At 38.8% G+C, this 12,552-nt stretch overlaps 1 protein-coding gene across 44 annotated transcripts in view; it reads left to right on the plus strand.

Annotated features, from left to right (window-relative positions):
- Positions 1 to 12,552, plus strand: part of ZBTB20 (zinc finger and BTB domain containing 20) — a 522,330-nt gene that overhangs the window by 164,176 nt on the left and 345,602 nt on the right. Inside the window, exon 1 of one of the 44 annotated variants that reach the window (XM_072044190.1) lies at positions 2,750 to 2,782. The exons of the other annotated variants lie outside the window; for them this stretch is intronic. The gene's annotated coding sequence lies outside the window, so the exon portion shown is untranslated. Of the gene's footprint in view, positions 1 to 2,749; positions 2,783 to 12,552 lie in introns of those variants that run through there. 44 annotated transcript variants of the gene reach the window in all.

A 12,552-nucleotide genomic window follows, 5' to 3' on the forward strand; every position in this document is an offset into this window, starting at 1 on the left:
GTTCGTAGTAGTTTTGGTGCATACTACGTGCCCTGGGGAGCCTGAACGATATATTAAAATCCCCACCCTTCATCCCCTTCCAAATACGACAATCAGGATTCAAAGTGAGAATAATTACAGCTGTGCAGTTACAGCACTTCTGAAAGACAGGGTAATATGAAGACTCCAGAGGAAATGTTAACAATTCTAATAGTTTTTCATAAAAGACAGAGAGACACTGTCAAACCAGAGGTTTAAACAAAGAATAGGTTGTTAAAAATAAAATAAAACTAAAAAAAAAAAAAGACTTCAAGGCCATGAGGGGCCAGCTGAACCTTAGCACAAAGTATAAGCAGCCAAAAAGTTCTTGTCTAAAACATTGATGTCTTGCTAGCAAAAGGAGACATGTCTATTATCTGCCCCACTAGATAAGTCACAAGGGGACACCAAGGAAAGAAATAAATCTTTCACTACCTTTCTCTGAAATACTAAATTAAGGTTAGTGGCTACGTTTAACAAAGGAAGAAGTGTTTCATCTGTGCTGCACGGAGTGAACTATTAGCAGGACTGCTGCATTTGTACAAACGGAACGACGTGCTGTTGTCCGTCATCTTTCTCTTTCTCCTTTTTATCCTCATTTTGAATAATTCATGGAAAAAAATGATCACTTCATAATGCCACAAACTCACAGCAGGCAAAACTAATTTTACATGATATGAAAACAGATTTTATTTATTTAAGAGTAATATTTAAAGAAAACAACAACTTTTTTGACACCAGCTGCTGGGAAATAAATAGAATATTTTATGACAGAAAAAAAAAAAAATCTAAATGCGTTAAAAGCTGTTCCTGAGAGATGGATTAAAAAAATAAAATATAGAAATTGAGCAGATAAATTTAAACGTATCGGTCACTGATGTATTTCTGATCTTTAAGGGAGGGAAGGATAGCTTGCCGTTCCTGCAGCACACTCAGAGGAATGGTGAGTTGTACACAAGATGGTTTCTGGATAGCTGGTCTCTGTGTGCTGCTCAGGTGACAATTTGGAGGACCTTTTCTATCCTCCAGACCAGATGTTTTTTTTTCCAAGTGCCTGTTACACAAGAAACAAGCTTCTCTCTTTTTTTTGTGTGTGTCTAGTTTTTCCATATCTGAGCTCAGCTCTTAAAGTAGGAGGGAACACTGAAGAACTGGGATGCGATGTTAAGCTACAGCTTTTTTTCCTTGAGATGGTTTGTGAGTGCAACAAGAAGTATTCTGGAGGGGAAAAAGGAGGAGAAAAGAAAAAAAAAAAAAAAATCTGTCAATGGTGCTGTGGGCTGCTTTTCCTTTGCTCTCTGGAGTAAGAGGACTGAGAGCTGCTGTACAACGCCAGGGGAACGGCGCCGTGCGGTGCCAAGCGCTAGCGCCTCTCCCCGCGGTGCAATGAGGTGGCTGGAGTTGGGCTGAGGATGGATGGGCTGGGTGCCATGGGCGGGCCTGGGTTTAATCGGGGATGTACGAGAGTCCAAGGATCCGTCCATGCACGGCGAGGGGAGGAGGGGATGGGGAACGGGAGGAAGGCTGTGCCATCGTTTCAGTTCAAAAGCAGGGGGAACGAATGCCCTCGGTAATGTAAGTGCTGTTGACTGCGTTTTCATGTAAAATTGTTTAACTTAAAAACTCTTAGTGACAGAGGGAATGTAAATTTGAGGCTGAGAGCCTGAGTCATTGGCAGAAGTTTATTATTATCCCTGATAACAGCTGAATTCCAGCCTTCCTGCGTGCTATAAAATGGGGCAGTTTTGTCTATTATTGGCGCCGCGTGCACCGCTATACTTACGGGTTTGTCAGCAGTTCAACTCTAAGCCCCTATTTTCACGGGTTTATAACTTGACTGTTAAAAATTCACTCTGGGCTGAAACTTGGCACGTGAGACGAAGTCTCGGCAAGTTATGCTGAAACTTAGGCTGTCCTCGTGCAGCTTCATGACATTCAAGCACACTCGGTGTTCAAAAGGCAGGAGGGAGAGAGGGCAGGGTCCCAGCTTTCTGTGCCTTTGGAAAACAGCACTGTGGTTGCTTAGTGGTATGCTTAGAAGGACCAATGTTCTCGCACACGTCTCAGACCTGAGAGGACTTGCATCTAAATTGTGTGTAACTCATCTCTTCTCATTCTTCCTAGTTTTACATGGAGAGAATCCATCTAGCCATTTCTGTGGGTTTGTTTAAAGGGGAGTTAAGTGTTCTGCTGTTTTGCTGCACCTTAAGGTTTAAATACCATTTAATCAGCTCCCATTAATAAGTTAATATTTGCATGGAGCTTGGGCAATATAACATATTCAAAGTACACGAAGTAGATGGTTATTCAAGACCTCTAGAAAATATATTTTCGAAGAGGTGGATTTCAAGGCTGTAACACAGTTGTAACTGTTGGCTGGTTATAAAGATGCAACCTTTGCTCCAATCCAAGGTAACTTGGTACAAGGCATGCTGTAATCGAACGAAGAGCACTGTTTGGTGGTTTTGTGAGCTCTGGTTTCTCAAGGTATGTGGATAAGCTTTGTGTTTTGTGGTTGTTTTTTTTGTGTGTTTGTTTTTTTTTTTGTTTGTTTGTTTTAAGGGGTGTTCATTTTGCAAACTGATCAGATGCTTTTATGGAGTTGCAATCTTGAAAATAATGATATCATGTTATTTTTTGATTTTCCAGCTGGTCAAGGTGACCAGGGAGTACCTTTGCTGCAAATTGGCAAGAATTCTTTAAACAAGCAACAAGCAAACAAATAGTGGTGACTCTTCATGTGATTATTCAGATTTATAAGTAGGTAGGTTTGGCTGTGAAATCTAAATTGTCTTGTGAAAATGGACCTGTCTATATGTCAGAATCAAAAGTATGGGCGAAATATTACAAAAGAGAAGGTCTGTTGGGGGAACACTGAGGGGCAAAGGTTATATATATCTAGAGAGAGAGATATCCGTTTGTTGAAATTCAGCTTCTGACCTGTATAGGAAGATGCTGCTTGTCTTGTTATAAGGAATAAATACAACTATGTATTTGAAAGAAAATTTGTCCATACTTTGTCCATATGCTTTTCAGCACTTGTCCCATCGGGCATCTAATTCTTGGCTTTAATCCAGTGATTAAAGAACAGTACTAGAGAGGTGAAATCTGTCCAGTAAAACAAATTTTCTTGTCTTATGCAATCATAAATTCTGGATTTTCATACACGTCAGTGTTCTGGATTTTCTCTATATCTAAGATCAAAATATGGTTAGCTATCTAAAATGCGGGAGTTTAATTAACTTTGTGCTATAAGGTAGCAGTTTGTTGGCATAGACCTTCTTTAGCTGAGGTCATAGGATCTGTCCGCCAGCATCCTCGCCTGCAAAAAAAAATTTCATTATCTTAAAATCCCCCACTCTTGGTGGATGACTCTCATACCTAGCCAAGATTATCTCAGGGGAAAACGTTAAATACAGTCCTCTGGGATTGGCTAACAAATATTTAAATGTCTTACTGCAGTGGAAATAGAAAATCCACGTAACGAATTGTAATTAGCAAAGAGGCTGAGGTCCATCATCTGGAACTAACTTTTTGCTAAACTTTAGATGAATTCAGGCACTGTTGGCAGAGCTTGTGAAAAGGTCAAGGGGGTGCATAACTGATAGAGTTCTGTATGATCAGTCTTTGAGGTCTCAGTTTAAAAAGCATCATTAACTCAGTGTTACCTTTCAGTGCCTTTCTAAAATCTTTCATTTTAGACGAGAGGCCTGCGTGCAGAATTTAAGAGGCTTATTCTCTTACACAGAAATAATGCTGCTAAGCTGCTAGAAATCTCAGCAGCTTAATATAAATGTTCAAATAAAAAGTTAGTATTTTAACTGTATAACCTTCAAATATAATTAATAATGAAATCCTAAGCAGGAGCCTAGGGGAAAGCATTTGGATTCTTTCTATTTGTGGAATAGGTGCAGGTCTCTAGTGTGCAGTTGAAAATAGGGACTAAATATGAGCTCGATGATTTGGAATTCACTAATGTGCACTGCCGAATACAGCCAGAGTTGGGATATAAAGTAGAGCACAGGAGAAAAAGAAAACAGAAGGGCCTGGGCCACCAACTTCACACTCGGATAAAATTTCAAACTTTTGTACCAGTTGGAGGTACTCAGACGCGGAGCTTTTCACATTTGCCCTGAGGATCAAATTGTGTCGTTCTGCCAGTGCAGGAGACAGTATGTTATTTGTCTTCACTCCCTTTCTGGACCACCCAAATAATTATTCCAGAATATAATTATGGGAAACAAAAAATCACAGTAAGAGAATGCGTCGTGACCACCTGCAACAAGAACCTGTAATGATTTCTAACGCAGCAAGGTGCTTTCAAGAAATCAGTACTTGAGCTCTGCAGCAGTCTTAGTTATAAACAGGAGCCATTTGATTGCGTGCCAAAATTTTGGCCTCAGTAATGAAATAATCATAGAGGTAAACTGTCTGCAGGTACTTCAAATGTGCAGGATGTCCGAACAGCATTCCTCCAGAGTGCAGGTAGGAAAGGCAGAAGCCTTGAAAATGACTCTGTTTTGTTTCAGGTTTTCCAGCTTCTTTAGGCAGCTTGCAGCACATGCAGTAGGCCTGATTAAGGTATAAATGAGGGTCAAATTGTGGGTTACTGCATTGAAATCCCTGGAGACACATGATTATAAAGAAGATGCAAGTAGAAAATAAAGTTCTGTGTGCACAGTAGACAGTATTTACACACTGCTGTCATGCCGTGAGGTCTGAGGTATTGTGGTTATTTCCTATGTAGGTATCAGTTGCCATTTTAGTGACAGCCTCTGGAGAAGTGATAGCATTGGCTAATGGAGCAATCATACTACTTGTTGAAGAAGAAAGATATTTTTAGACTTGTCTTCTGTGATAACCCCTTGAAATGGCTGCTGATGCGTAAAAGGGAAAGCACAGAAATCAAACAGGTAGAAGCAAAAATCTCATAAAATGTGAAAAGGACACTGCAACCTAACACCCAGTCTACTCTTGCAGATTCTCCCACCTGCAGCACAGCATCTGCTAGAATTAGGGCTGCATTTTGATTTTGAGGCCACCTTCCATCTTGCAGACCGTGTCATGTTGCACCTTCTCCATTCCCATATAGCGGCTACCTCATCCCTCTTGGCATCTTTGCTGCTGTGGCTGGAACCCAGCTTCTTGTGAGGGTCTGGGGTAGCTGTAAGAGAATTGCTCTTCTATGTTGCAGTTTACTTGAGGGGAAAAGAATTGAACACACCACTGAAAATACTTGCTTGTATGTAGCCTATTGCTAACCCATTCATTAACGCTTCCGGATTATGCTGTCTTTCCCCCACCTCAAGCAACTGAAGGGTGTACTAATGAATGACTATTTAACAGCTTCAGATTGTTTATGCAGTCTTGAGGTCTTTTATGTAACCCTTCCCAAGTGATTGTGTCTAAATGTGCCTTGTGCAATTAACACATTGATATTCTTTGTTATTTGAAGCCAGAAGCTGACCAATGGGAAGCTGCAGAAACTGAAATACAGTGGAAATCAATTTTTCCCCTTAATCCAGGTTACAATAATGTCCTTGACATCTTCTGAGACATCAGCAGATAAAGATAGGAGATTCCTAAAATCCTAGGAGATCCCACTAATCACATATTTTAGTTTTGTTTAAGATCCTTCATTCTCTTTCACAATGTTTGTTAAACCTCACAGAATCTCCATAGGGCATACAAATCATTCATTTTAGCCAAAATAAAATGGTAAGTACTTAACAGATCTGGAATGCAGGTCTAGTCTTCTGACATCTTTAGCTGTTGATTGAAAGCAGAAAATTTATTTATTTACTCATCAATATAGCACTTCTTGGTGACACATCTCCCATCTCAAGAAGACTTCTACTCAAAGGTGGTTCCCCACCACCACCCCGGGACTGTGGAAGGGTGGTAGAGGAAAAGAATGCATTTCCAGTAATTTTCAAAAAAAAAAAAATTAATTCAGTGAGCATGGGAATTCATGAGTCAAGGTGTGAACTGAAAGGTGTGAACTGGTACTGCTGTTCTTGTCTGGGGGAATTTTAGTGTCTCTTTCTACCCCCTATTTTGTATGAAGGTAGTAGGAATAAGCTTTTTTTTTTTTTTTATTCGTGGTTATTCTCCTCTAGCATATTTTCTTGAAATTGGTGTATTTATGTAAAAGATAATTAGGGAGAGGATATATCCAGACAGCACACTTTTAGCCTGAAGAAAACCATGAGAAAAAACTGGTGTCCAGAGATGGATATCCTTAGTTATTCCAGGTTTAACCAATGATTTGGTCTATGACCTTTGGCAAACCACTTGTCTCTTTATGCTTGATAAAGATTGATTGATTGAATTGATCTTCTCATGGGATGAAGGCCATTTTCAGATTGCTGATTGAGGCTCTCAGAGTTCTTTATTGCAAAATACCGAGAGGGTAGAAGATAATGGTAAACAGTCTGTCAGTATTTTCTTAAGATATGCTAACATATATCTTGAAAATGATTCATACTGAAAGGTTTGATCAGGTTCTGCTGATTGAATAATGCAGCTGAAAATGTTTCTCTGAATTAAGGAGTGCTTGGAGTATGGTCTGAAACGTCTGAAGAAAGGAGACCTAAAGGCAGTTATGGGTTTGGAGAGGTTCACCTGAACTTTTACTTTCCATTAATAAAACAATCTCCCAGAAAGATGGAGGGTTTTAACTCTTCATGTGCTATCTATGACTTGCTGTCAATTGAAATTTGCCGTAAGAGAAACAGACTATATAAGTTTACTTGCTTGGGTTTTTGTTTGTTTTGTTTTTCTCCTTATCACTGGCAAACCTATGACAAGAAAAGCATCAAGGTATCTTTTTCATTCCTTTCATCTACCTAATGTATGCTAGAGCCAATTCTTTCCCCTCTTTCTCTTTCTATTATTTGATAATGTGATGCAACATGTGACCAGTGTAGTGGGAAGCCAGGTATCAGCATCAGTTATAACAAATTCAAGTGCTCCTCAGCTTTTTAGCACCCAGCCTATTGTGTCCAGTGTATTGCTTGATTAGACAAGTTGGTAGCCTATAATTTACTCATTAAAATCAGTCCACTGTGGAGCTTGCCTTACAGCTTTCCTGCTGCTGCTTTTGGGGGAGGCTTCAGGGACTTGTCCTTTCTCCTTATTTTTACAGCTAAATATGTGCACATGTCAGGGAATGGGATATTTCTGTGATGGGAGCTTTAGGAAGACTGGTAAATCAGGCCAGTGTAAAGCTTAAAAGCAAATCTTTATAAGACGCTGGCGTTCATTAACAATGCATATAGGCACTGGTTAGTTCTTAGTCATTATTAATTACTCTCACTGCATATTCAAACAGTCGGTGCTTAGCAATCACATCCTCCATTAGCTACAAGCATACAATACCACAGTTTAATACCTGCTAGTTGTCCTACAGTCCCCGGTGATCTTAGGTCAAGGTCATCAAAGTTGAGAGCTTCTTTATGAGGGAATCAACCTCTTCATTCTTCATTTTCAATTGCTCTTACTCGTGGTTTTTATGCTTCTTGGCCCTCTTCCTGCTCAAAAGGGGGGTAGTTTCATCTGCTCTCAGTGCTACCTTATTTTTAGGGTAAGCACTTGCTGAGTTGGTGTGGGAGCTGTCATCTTTAATGCTCCTTGGGGGGGCAGGATAGTAAGAATAACAGGTACAGTTCTGCAAGAAGATAGTTTATTGTTCGTAGCTTTTATTTGTCCATTGTGTGATCTCTCAGAGCCCATAATGATTCTGATTAACTGAGTTTGTTATCAGAGTTAAAGGATGCATGGGTATTGCTTTGTTCATTCAGAGTTTGAGCTCTGTATGAGCATCAGGCATGAGGATGAGCGTTTGATCTATCATAAATTTGACCTTTCCTGATCATGTAATGAACGGGATGGTGCTTTCAGAATTTGCTATAAAGCTTTGTAAAAGGGAGAGGATCTTCAGTGAATATTAGCCAACAGACATTATGCAAGAAATCTCTCTGATCATTGCTCAGAAGTTACATTTGGCTATGCCAGATTACACCTAATATATTTCCTCCCTCCCCCCGCCCCGGGCCTTGTCTTATTTTTACCAACAGTTATTAACAGAGGCCCAACTTCTCCCATTTGTCAAAAAATAATGGGAGACTGGAATGTGACAAAGACCACATAAGGATGTCTTCATAAATAAGGTGTGAAGCCCTTGAGCTCTGTAGTCCTTGTCTATAGTGAAGAAAAATAGAAGGATGCTTCTGGGCATCTCTATAGAAAAGGAGGAGGGTGGGTAGGAGCTTACCACTGGGTAGTTCACATGGCATTGCTCACACAGTGTCCGTCTTAAATACAGACTACAGCACTGACTATGAAGAGGTGGTTAAAAACTACAGAAGTCGTAGTTCAGAAAGGGTCCTAGACCCTATTTATTGTCTTTGCGTGGTTGTTTGGTTTAGGTCAAGCAGAGAGGACTGCTGTTTTGGTTCTCGGTGCACGTCCCACTTGGCATGGCGTGACATGACATTATGAAGAACCGTGCTACTTGATTGCAAGAAGAGATCTGCAATATGATTCACTTCATTATACTGCTTCTCTTCACCCTTGGCACTAAACCTGGAGTGCATTGTTTTAGCTTTTAATCTTCTGCTAATGGTACTGATATTCAAGGTTGAGCAATAGTAACAGTTATCTGTAGGAGTTTCACTGGCAGGAGTGCTATTTCAGTTCTCGGATAGAACTGAGCTGTGTTTTGGATCTTTGTACTTTAATCTCCATTTGAAAGAGTTCAGTATGATGAGTAAAGAAGGATCAGATTGTCTTTCTCACTGTCCAGTCTGGCTTATCTGTCTCTCTCCTTCAAGTAATGACAAGGACAGAAATACTTTTTATTTTACAAGAGTTTATGAAATCCTTAAATGAGGTGACATACTGCTTCAACTCCATATTGAAAGTTCTAGTGGTTCTTTTAGCAAGATATGTATTTTTCCAAGTATTGATTGAGAAGTTGCAGTAAGAAACATAACAAACAGTATTTTGGACTCCTGGAAGAGTAAAAAGCTGTTTCTTGCTTAATGCTTCCAACTCCAATATTAAATACAATAGGCCCATGCTCTGTGTCCAACAACCTGAAAGCTGTCCTTGCAAGAAAATTGTATCATAACATTTAAAATGTAAAAGAAAGGTACAACAGAAATGGAAAATAAGGATTATTTTTTTTTTTAAAGTTTTTACTCAAGGAAACCACTACAGCATTGTAACCTTAACCGTGATTTTCAAGCTGTCTTTTGTAAGCTGTCTATGACAATATAAAAATATTATTTTTGCACAAAAAAAAGTAAAAAATTGGGGATTGGTACAGGTCACATTCTTCAGAGATGCATACAAGATTATGAAAAGAAAAACACTTGCGTTTCTCTTATATATATTACATATACAATATGTGTAAACAAACAAAATCAAAGCAAAAGTGACGTTTCTTTCTGCTCTCCCTCCACCCCTACTGCTGTACTTACCTATTTCAGCCTCCCTTTTTTTTCTTTTTTTTTTTTTTTTCCTAGGGTTACGAGCTATCTTTAAAGATCCCTTCCACTTAATATTTCTGGCTTTCAACCAATTGCCATTTTACCTAAAAGGGCAACGTGTTTACAGACAGACTGTATGTGAAATCACTTTTGAGGGTAATGTGTTTCCTGAACATCTCTGGTTTTTAGTACAGTGATAGCTCAAAGCTAAGAACCCTTGCTAATTGATGCTGTGTTTGTCGAAACTTAAAGTTATGGTTCTTAATTTTTTCCTGCTACGGATACACATTAATGTGGGAGGCATCTTACCAAATCTTGGCTAATTCTCCTCTTATTCATAGCTGTAAGAATTTTCTCCTCTCCAGCTTGGATTTGTGTAGCTGTCTGAGATCAAACCACTGATTTCAGTGCAAATTTAAATGTTGAATGCATGTTTGGATGTCTTTTTTTCCCCTCCTTTTTAACGCAGTTTAGCAACTGGGAATAAGGTGGACCAGAATAAGGTGACTAACTAGTTTCCTGCAGGCCATCAGGAAGAGCCCCACCAGTGGTACATGAATTATCATGCTACACTTAGAGAAATAGTGGACGTTACTCTTCAAAAGTCTACAAGTAGACACTGACCTGGAACATCTCATTAATGTTTCCCTAAAAATAAGGGAGTGCAGATTTTATAGGTTAATATGTCTGGTGGCCATGGTATCCATCTTACTTAACACAGTGGGATTTTCAGCAGCTAGCAGAGGTAAGTAGTTCTATATACGCTTATGTGGGACTTTCTCCCTTTGGACTTTATGTGACTTAGAACAAAGATAAAACAACTTTTCTCCTGGAATTCACCAATGAATTGGTGAATTCTAAATACAGTTATTTTGAGAGATCTTTGGCTCTCTGAATGTCAGGGCCCTATCGTACTGGTTATTTTATGTTAATGCAAACTTCCAGTCAATGAAGACAGGACCGTTGATTACTTATAATTCTGGGCTAGTTTGTGGTATGGCTCAGGAGATGGAAAGCTTCTCTTTTGTCCAAACATGAGTTCCAGACGCAGTTAGGAAATCTAAAGCTATTAATATTGTATGCATTGTTTAAAAAAAATAAAAAATAAAAGCTTAAGCTTAAAGACAAGAATGCATGAGGGAGGGTCTCATGTTAAGTGGTTATAGCAGAAGACCTGGTAGCTGGAATTTCAAGTTCTGTCCAAGCATCTCTAGATCGCTGAGGGAATAATGTAGCTGTAGTCAGCATTATTGTATTTGTTTGTGGGAAAAGAAAGCTTCTAAATCATTTTGAGATTCGGGGAGAAAAGGCTGGATATGTCTGGAAATTTCTGCCTAGTCATTGTACCAAGTGATTGTAGGGGCATTTGACGATGTGTAATTGAAAACAAACCTCCATTGAATTGACATTAAATGATGCAGTATTTTATGTAACAGTCTTCAGTAAACACAGATGCATAATGAGAATTTATAGGTGTATATAAATCCTAAACTCTTGTACTTTTTCTTGTAAACGGTTGCCTTTAAGTTTGGCTTATTATCACTCTTTTCTTTTTCTGCTTGCACACACTAGAGTAAACATGCAACAATCTTTAAACAGATCACCCCAGAGTAGAATAGCATTAGGAGTTTTGTTTCCTGGCAGGCTTAGTGTATTTTTCAAGCACCTTTCTGATGGATCTTGTTCAGATCTGGTTTGGGTTCAGTTCCTCAGTTCCCATGCATTGCTTAGTATTGGTAGGAGGAGAGTGGTTGGTACTCATCTGCATTGATTCAGAGTTCCTCAGCATGTAAAATGGAATGAAACAGCTCTTCCATGATACTATATTATCGATATGTTCTGTATACTATTTGTAGAGAGCGTGCTTTAAGTGTGCTGAGATCTTTGTGGAGGCTTTTTGACCTTCTATGCGAATTACAAGCAAGGTCCACTTTAGTATTTGGAGGTGCATCTCAGAGTTGTGATGACAAAAGGTCTTGAAGGATCTCTGGTTTTAGTTCTATTAAGGTATGTTGAAGAACTAAAGAGTTTAGTTGAGTAATATGTAAATGATACTTTTTTCTTTTTTTTTCTTTTTTAATTTGTGAATATTATTTTCACTGTCTTAGTAATTGGGCCTGAAATATTTTTCTGGGCTTAGTGGCAACACAAAGGCATTAGATCAAGAATGTTCCAAGATTCAGATTGGCTGGTATTTGCTTATATCACCACGACTGAATGTTACCAGTTTTAAAATGCTTTTTCTGTTGTTCAGGAAATTTTAAAACAGCTTTGATTTCAAACATGAAACTTGGCAAGTGACTGGTCCATAATGTGTTCTAATCACTTCTGGTATTTTGGAAAAGGCTTGAAAAAGATTCACTTGTTATTTTATTACAAATCTAGTCACCAATTGCTTATTTGAACTTTTCTTCCACTTTACCTGAAGCAATGCTGAAAGATAATTAGCATATGGTCTTGTAGTCCTTTCCCCAGTGTTAATGTTAACATGTCGGAACTTGATTTTGCAGTTTAACAGTAAAAAATATTTGTACAGAAAAAAAAAAAATTCGACCAACTTCAATCCTGTTGTTTTGTTGACCACCAGGGGGGTGCATTTGATTTAATCTGTTTTGTTTAAACATAGATTCTAGAACAGGTTGAATACATGAACTTTTCTAATGACAATCATTTACTGTCTATTAGGGGTGTGGTGTGGTGTTTTTTTTTTTAATGCAGATGGAGCCAGAGTGAATTTCATTCTTGGCACTTCAAACGATTCAACCATTGCAGAAGCCCTACTAGTCTGAGCTCATACATAGCATTATACATTTTATCACATGTATTTGGAGATGAATATCGCATAGATGTAAGCGTACATACACTTTATAGTAGGGAGTCAGACTCAAGGCCCCTGGAATGACTACAAACGTAATTTGTATTGGACCAGCCTGGCAGGATGCTGAGGTCTCTGAATCCAGTTCTGCAACATATTTAGATATCCTTTGCCTCCAGCAAAAGTAGGCTATTCTTTTTACAAATTTGTTTAAAACTTATTTAG

This window comes from Anas platyrhynchos, chromosome 1 (assembly GCF_047663525.1).
Source record: "Anas platyrhynchos isolate ZD024472 breed Pekin duck chromosome 1, IASCAAS_PekinDuck_T2T, whole genome shotgun sequence".
In the NCBI taxonomy this organism is placed as follows: Eukaryota; Metazoa; Chordata; class Aves; order Anseriformes; family Anatidae; genus Anas; species Anas platyrhynchos.